We start from the raw sequence: 8933 nt of genomic DNA, 5'->3' as shown, positions 1-8933 counted from the left end.
GTGTTTTAAATGATGCCTAGAAAAATTACACAACCACAGAAAAAGAATTACTTGCAGTGGTTTATGCCATTGACAAGTTTAGATCCTACTTAATAGGATCAAAAGTGATTGTGTACACTGACCATGCTGCTCTTAAATATCTACTCACCAAGCAGGATTCAAAGCTCAGGCTCATAAGATGGGTGTTGCTTCTGCAAGAGTTTGATATAGAAATAAGAAACAGAAAAGGAACAGAGAATCAAGTAGCTGATCACCTGTCTTGGATAGAACCAGTAGCAGGAGCATCCCTTCCTCCTACTGAGATCTCTGAAACCTTTTCGGATGAGCAATTGTTTGCTATTCAGGAAGCTCTGTGGTTTGCAGACATTGCAAACTATAAGACACAAGGTTCTCCTTCTGTAACCATGGAGAGGAAGCATGAAAAGCTTCTCTCACTGCAGAGTCAACCAAAGCCCCCACAGTCAAACTCTAAGTTTGGTGTTGGGAGGCCACAACCAAATTCTAAGTTTGGTGTTGAACCCCCACATTTAAACTCTAAGTTTGGTGTTGGGAGGTCCCAACCTTGCTCTGATTATCTGTGAGGCTCCATGAGAGCTCACTGTCAAGCTATTGACATTAAAAAAGCGCTTATTGGGAGGCAACCCAATGTTATTTAATTATATCTATTTATTTTCCATGGCTATTTTATGTTTTTTTTAGGTTGATGATCATGTAAAGTCACAAAAACAAACGGAAAATAAAAAACAGAATGAAAAACAGCATGAAAAACAGCACACCCTGGAGGAAGATCATTCTGGCATTTAAACGCCAGAAACAAGCATCTGTCTGGTGTTTAACGCTAGAAACAAGCACCAAGCTGGCGTTTAACGCCAGAAACAAGCATCAGTCTGGCATTAAATGCCAGAAACAGGCTACATTTGGGCGTTTAACGCCAAAAACAGGCAGCAGTCTGGCGTTAAACGCCAGGATTGCACAGTAAGGGCATTTTGTACGCCTAATTGGAGCAGGGATGCTAAATCCTTGACCCCACTGGATCTGTGGACCCCACTGGATCTGTGGACCCCACATGATCCCCACCTACCTCACCATTCAAATTCAAACCATTTCCCTCCCAAACCCACCCATTCACACACTTCCATCTCCTCCATCTTCTCCACTTCTTTCTTCTTTTGCTCGTGGACGAGCAAACCTTTTAAGTTTGGTGTGGTAAAAGCATTGCTTTTGTTTTTCCATAATTCAGTGGTAGAGCAATTGACTGCAGATCAAAGAGCTATGAGGGAAGAGCAACAAAGGCAAGGAAGAGACATAGAGGAGCTCAAGAGCACCTATTTGATAATCTGAAAAATCATAAAAATGATTCTTGAAGCAAGAAAAAGCAGTGAAGAACAAAGCTTGCAGAAAAAAAAATGCGAAAAAAAAAAGCAAGCAGAAAAAGCCAAAAGCTCTTTAAACCAAAAGGTAAGTGCAAAAAGCCAATAGCCCTTAAAACCAAAAGGCAAGGATAATAAAAAGGATCCAAGGCTTTGAGCATCAGTGGATAGGAGGGCCTAAAGGAATAAAATCCTAGCCTTAGCGGCTAAACCAAGCTGTCCCTAACCATGTGCTTGTGACGTGAAGGTGTCAAGTGAAAACTTGAGACTGAGCGGTTAAAGTCGAGGTCCAAAGAAAAAAAAAAGAGTGTGCTTAAGAACCCTGGACACCTCTAATTGGGGACTTTAGCAAAGCTGAGTCACAATCTAAAAAGGTTCACCCAATTATGTGTCTGTGGCATGTATGTATCCGGTGGTAATACTGGAAAACAGAGTGCTTAGGGCCACGGCCAAGACTCATAAAGTAGCTGTGTTCAAGAATTAACATACTGAACTAGGAGAATCAATAACACTATCTAAATTCTGAGTTCCTATAGATGCCAATCATTCTGAACTTCAAAGGATAAAGTGAGATACCAAAACAGTTCAGAAGCAAAAAAAGCTAATAGCCCCGCTCATCTAATTAACACTGATCTTCATAGATATTTTTGGAATTCATTGTATATTCTCTTCTTTTTATCCTACTTTGTTTTTAGTTGCTTGGGGACAAGCAACAATTTAAGTTTGGTGTTGTGATGAGCGGATAATTTATACGCTTTTTGGCATTGTTTTTACTTAGTTTTTAGTATGATTTAGATGGTTTTTAGTATATTTTTATTAGTTTTTTAATTAAAAATCACATTTCTGGACTTTACTATGAGTTTGTGTATTTTTCTGTGATTTCAGGTATTTTCTGGCTGACATTGAGGGAGCTGAGTAAAAATCTTATTCAGGCTGAAAAAGGACTGCTGATGTTGTTGGATTCTGACCTTCCTGCACTCAAAGTGGATTTTTTGGAGCTAGATAACTCCAAATGGCGCGCTCTCAATTGCTTTGGAAAGTACACATCCAGGGCTTTCCAATAATATATAATAGTCTATACTTTGCTCAAGGATAGATGACGTAAACTGGCGTTCAACGCCAGTTCCATGTTGTAGTCTGACGTCTAGCGCCAGAAACAAGTTACAAGTTGGAGTTCAACGCCAGAAACAGGTTACAACCTGGCGTTGAACGCCCAAAACAGCCCAGGCACATGAGAAGCTTAAGTCTCAGCCCCATCACATACCAAGTGGGCCCCAGAAGTGGATTTCTGCACTATCTATCACAGTTTACTCATTTTCTGTAAACCTAGGTTACTAGTTTAGTATTTAAACAACTTTTAGAGATTTATTTTGCATCTCATGACATTTTATATCTGAACTTTGTAATCTCTGACGGCATGAGTCTCTAAACTCCATTGTTGGGGGTGAGGAGCTCTGCTGTGTTTCGATGAATTAATGCAACTATTTCTGTTTTCTATTCAAACACGCTTGTTTCTATCTAAGATGTTCATTCACACTTCAATATGATGGATGTAGAGTTTGAAGCAGAGCAACGTGGCTTCCAGACACACGCGAACTCGAACGGTGAACGGCGATTGAACACGAACGGTGAACGCCGAGCGAACGCGTACGGCGAAGAATGCGATCGAAAACGCGAACGTGAACGGCAAATAAACGGCGAGGGAAGCGGGGCTGAGCAGACAAAGACGACGGACGCCGAGGTCAAGGAAGCAACCGCGATCGGTGACAGCAAATAGGGGTTGAAGATTTGGAGCATGAGGGACGCTAGATGACGGATGGCGAACTGTGAGTGCGACGGACGGCGGCAGTATGACACTCCTTGTGGCGGTGGTGTAGGCTTACAGTGCTAGGGTTTTGTGGTTGGGTTTGGGTGATTTCTCTGACTGAAAGAAAGAAACAGAGAAAGGGAGAAAGAAACGAATGAGCTTCCCTTTTTTTGTGTAAACCGGCCTGGTTCCGGTTCGATCCGACCGGTCGGCTTTTGTGCGGTTCAATGATTTTTTGCCGGTTTTTTAATTACCAGTTTTATATGCCTGCTCGGTTTGTTAGTGTTTGCCGGTTACATTTGCTGATTTTGATGTGAGTCATAGTTCTTGTTCAATCCCCTGTTGGTCAGTGTAGTAAATTTTTCTTGCTTACCCCTTATCAATTTACTAACCTTTATTCTTTTACAGGAAGTTGAACAAGCTACTAAGGTCATGGAGCAGCTTCAGGGCAGCATGCTGTCGTCGTCAGATCGGGGTGGCATGCACATAGAGTAACTTCTAACCTAATGGTTTCTATTAATTTTAGATACTCTTGTTAGGATTGATGTCTTATGTCCCTAAATATTTTCTTGTAGATACGCAAGGTCTAAAATGAGGAAGCATTAGAAGAAAGGGAAGCAAGCCAACCAATGAATTTATGTTGTCTGAACCCTCTCAGGATTGTCATCATTAGCCAACCAATGAATTTTGCTTCACATGATTCCTAGAAGTCAAGAATTCAAAAAAGCATAGGACATTGTCAACATCAGCCAACCAAGATTTTTTGGTTTTATCAATTGCTTCAAAATTTTAAGATTTTTAAAATGGATAAACTCTATCAGTCTCATTAACTGCTACTATATATTCAGCATTTTTTGCTTTTGTTTTGTCATGTCTATACTTACCTCTTTTTTAATTATGAGATATTGAGATTAGTGCTATATTTTATAAAATATGAAGATATTGTGTCATGAGTCATGAGACTTGCATATATTAGAGTTTAGTGTACATTTTCATAAATAAAATATTTCTGATATCATTCAAACTCAAAAAGGTGAAGTGTCATTATTAATTACCCTGTGATTCTAGTACCCTTCATAGATGCAAAAGGCTAACTCTGATTTGTTTGTGTCGCTGTCCAAGTTGGTTCAGAACTTCAGATGACAACCATCAAACCATGTTTGTTTGCTTCTCAACGCATGCATGTGCATGGACACGCATATGGAAAGTGAAAAGGGATAATTAAACCAACAATCTTTGAACTTAGAAGAAGCTACTCCATTTCATTTCATTTCAGGACCCCACAAACTCTCTCAAGTCAAAAAGGCCCTTTTAGGCACAATAGTGTGTACATGATTTTCCCTGAAGAATTTCAAAAACTTCTATATTTTTTTACCTATCCTACTTTCACCCTGCTATTATACACATGCAAAATTAGATCACTGCAAAAAGATAGATAGAAAGATGCAAAATTACAAAATAAGAGGGAAAATAAACATATTTAGCATAACAAGAAAAAAGCAATTCTCAATTTTGATCAAGTATCAACCCCTTTCTAAATGTCATCTTCACATGAAGTCCTTCTTGCTTTGTTGTCCCTATCCCAATATGCAGGCCTCTATTTGTCAAGAGATAGCTTCCCACTGAATGATTCAAGTGACCCCTCTAACAGAGGACCCCTGTAATGGTGCTGCCTCTGCAGCGGCTCCGACCAGAGTCGGCCACTCCGGTTTCCCACATCATAACTTGGAGTTGAAATGTAACTTGTGTCCATGACCATGTCGCAGTCCAGTATACGAAGAACCTTGAATAAACAAGCAGAAATAATTTTAAAAACAGTTAGGCAGAGAACATGGTCAAATTCAAAAAACATGATCTAAACATGCAGCATTAGCTTTTCCTATTGATTTTAACTTAAAACAGAGTTTGATCAAATTATAATAAATATGTGATTGAGAATTCTTCAAAGCAATTTTTTCCAACAAAAAATAAGTTCAAGAACTTGTTTACCTGTGACATGCGTGGTCTAGAATGAGGATCTCGCCGTATGCATAATGATGCAGCATGCAACATGCAATATACCTCATTTTCTAAGTATTGGTTCCCCAGCCTTGGATCAATCAGTTCCTCAATGGCATATTCTTCCAACAGAGGTTGTGCCTGTTAAATATCAAGACATTTACTCAAATTTCGACAAGACTTGGCATGAACAACCAGAAACATAAAAGGGGATTAATATAGGATTTATGATTGTTAATTATAGACATAGCCATACTTTAACTCTTAGGCAATGTTTGGTTGGGGATAAAAGAAAGGGTGAAATTTTTCACAGAATGGTTCGAGTAAAAATTGCAAATATAACTTACCCACTTAGTAAGACACTGCTGTCCCTTAGGCCGCGTGAGATCCACAGCTTTTCTCCCTATAACAAGCTCCACCAATACCACCCCAAATGAATAAACATCAGCTTTCTCAGTTATTTGGCCGCTTTGAGCATATTCAGGAGCCAAATACCTACACAATAATGACATATCTTAATTGTGAGTTCATATTTCTCAGACAAGTTTTGATTATGAAAACCATTCAGGACAAACACAAATACATACCCGAATGTTCCAATTACTCGGGTTTCCACACCCGTGTCTCCATCAGGTTGCCACCTCACCAATCCAAAATCACCAACCTTGAAATCACAATATAATGCTGTTAGAAAAATTAGGCATGTATGTAATCCAACTCAAATTCAGCATACACCAGAGTTTAGAATGTAATCTATACAAGACTCAGAAAATTCTGTCTTTTACATCCAATGGTAAGTAAATTTAAAAATGTAGATGGGTGGATATTCAAAAGTGAGGTAAATGTGCCTTTTATAGTGTAAACTACAAACCTACAAGAATGCATTGTACAATAGGCAAGCACTACCATACCAGTGGTTCAAAATCATGAGTTATGAGAATGTTGTTAGGCCGCATGTCACGGTGGATAATGCATCCCACTCTACAGTCTTCATGAAGATATCGTAACCCACGAGCAGCTCCAATGGCAATTTTTTGCCATGCAGCCCATTCTAATGGTTCTCGCTGTCTCCCTGAAATAGTTTAAAATATTAGACTAATTTACAATCATATCAGGAAAATATATGTCTTGTTTCAATCAATGTATTCAAAATGAAAAACATCGTCACATTAATCCTACTTCACCACCTGCTTTTAGTTGGCATCAGATTAATAAAAATCAAAGTAGTAAACATAAGTCTGATATTATAGTCTAGTGCAATTGAAAAAAATTCTGTAAGAACAGAAGTTCGGATGCAAGAGAGCAAGAGAAATCACCATATAAATGTGAATCCAATGATCCATTGCATATGTACTCGTAAACTAGTAGCCTTCTCTTATCCTCTATACAAAATCCAATCAGCATAACAACATTTTGGTGTTGAACACAACTCAGGACTTCTACCTCTGAGCAAAACTCAAGGTCACCCTGAGAACTAGCCAATTTATGTTGCTTGACAGCAATGACTTGTCCATCCGGTAGAACCCCTCTGTGAATGGATCCAAATCCCCCTCAGCCAGAAAGTTGGCCTCAGAGAATCCACCAGTGGCAAGTTCTAACTCGACATAGCTGAACCATCTTCAAGTCAGACACTGACTTGCCATTATCTTACACAAGAAATTAAGTAAGTATTTCATGAATCAGTTTCACATGAAGCCAACCCTTGAAACTATCTAACTAATACAAGGTTAGCATTGGCTGACGGCTCTGTGAGTTATGGTTAACAGATTGGCTTAGAACATGAGAGAGATTTGCTCTCGGTATAGGTAAGAATTTCTTTGACCACGCTCACTATCTCAGATTTTAGAACTATATGAGATTGAAGAAACAAAAAATCATGAAAATTTTCAGAACAATATCAAATCAATAACAAAATTTCCAAACAATATCAAATCAATAACAAATAAATTTAGAACTGTATCATAATTCAGGCAAATCAAATTCATGAAAAATAAGTTATCTAAAAAAAACCTCAGGAGGGCAGTTCCATAACTGTTTTGCTAGAAAAGGGGAGTTGAGGGAAGGGCGAAAGCGAGTCGGCTGCTTGAGGGTGAGAACGAAGGTTGGGGACTGGGGGGCACTAGTGAGTAAAGCCCGCCTTCTTGGTGTTATCATCGTTCTGCTTCTTCGTCGCCATTGAAGCTCAAGCTCTGAACTCTGAATGGGGATGATTGATTTTGAGTCTGAGCAAGCCGTGAGACAGCTACTATCATTTGAGCCGCAAACACAATATCACCAAAACAAAAGGAGTAGTCTGGGTGCTCTACAAGTTCCCAGACGCTCACAATTTTTTCCGTTTTTTCTCCAGCAAAATTATCTTCATTGGAATTGGAAACAGCTTTCCATTGTAGAGAGTTGAGTTGATTTCTTCTTTCAATTTCAGATAGAAATGGGATCGGGGTGAATTGAGTTTCTGCACAATGATAATAATATAATTTTACTTATTCATGTTTATAAAAATTATATGTTTATCCCTCTTATAAAAATATTTAATTACAAAATTACCCTACTTTAGTTAAGATATTAACTCTTATTGAGTTAAATTAACTCAAACTAAAACTAAGCATCTAATTAAAACATGCCATGTCACGAGGGGTAATTTACATGTTGAAATAGAGGGGGTTGGGTAGAACTCACCTAAAATTTATTGTTATTCTGTGAAAGTTTATCAAAATGTCTTACAAAAATATGTAAAATATAAAATAATTTTTTATATACACTAAAGTACACATTTTGAATATTGAATCCTAAATCAAATAAAACAAATATTTCAGATACTCAGTTATTAGGATATGACGTAATAAAAATATTACAGATTTTGAGTGCATCGAAATAAATATGAACAACAAATTTAATAGATAGAATTAATAGTCAAAATCGTCTTGAAAGACAAAATTAATCGAAATTGTTCCCAAAAAATATATGACTTGGTCACGTTAGTCCTTCCGTCAGTTGGATGATGACGTATCACATTAAGTGCCACTTGGCATGATAATGTGGTGGGTTAATGTCAAGTGTCACAAGATGATTGACTGACGTGTCAGATCAGTGACACCTGGCACGCCACGTGTCTGCCACGTGTCACTTGACATGTAAAAAAGTTATTTATAATCAAAATAGTCCTTAAAAAGTTCAGACGTAAGTCATTTTCATTCCTAAAATTTTAAAAATTAATCACATTAGTCCTTATATAAATTTTGTTGAAAAAAATTTTAAAAAGAAAAGATACAATTACTAATTTTTTTGTTTGTCAATTACATTTCTATTAAAATTAGTAGTATCAAAAAATATTTTAAATTTAATATTATCAAGAAAAAATAAAAAAATTATATAAGAACTAATTTGATTAATTTTTAAAATTTTAGGGATGAAAATGACTTACGTCTGAACTTTCAAAGAAAATTTTGATTATAAATAACTTTTTTACATGTCAAGTGACACGTGGTGTGCCACGTACCAGGTGTCACTGATCTGACATGTCAATTAATAATCTTGTGACATGTGGCATTAACCCACCACGTCATCATCCAACTGATAGAAGGACTAACGTGACCAAATCGTGTATTTTTCGGGAACGATTTCGATTAATATTGTCTTTCGATGACCAAAATGAAAATCGGGGTATCTTTCAGGAATGTTTTTGACTATTAACTCTTAATAGATAATATCCAAAATATATTCATAATGGAAATAGATACTCCGTATTCAATGACAGAACT

General features: G+C 37.4%; 1 long non-coding RNA gene and 1 pseudogene across 1 annotated transcript; one reads left to right on the top strand and one right to left on the bottom strand.

Annotated features, from left to right (window-relative positions):
* LOC107625174 lies at window positions 3462–4038 on the top strand. Its single transcript, XR_001617105.2, has 3 exons — window positions 3462–3490; window positions 3586–3668; window positions 3753–4038. It is a non-coding gene; the product is annotated as an uncharacterized LOC107625174 (long non-coding RNA).
* On the bottom strand, window positions 4602–7329 carry LOC107627085 (annotated as a pseudogene).

Source organism: Arachis ipaensis, chromosome B02, assembly GCF_000816755.2.
Source record: "Arachis ipaensis cultivar K30076 chromosome B02, Araip1.1, whole genome shotgun sequence".
Classification (NCBI taxonomy): domain Eukaryota; kingdom Viridiplantae; phylum Streptophyta; class Magnoliopsida; order Fabales; family Fabaceae; genus Arachis; species Arachis ipaensis.
Note: the sequence above shows the minus strand (reverse complement) of the source record. Positions and strands in the feature narration are given on the sequence as shown.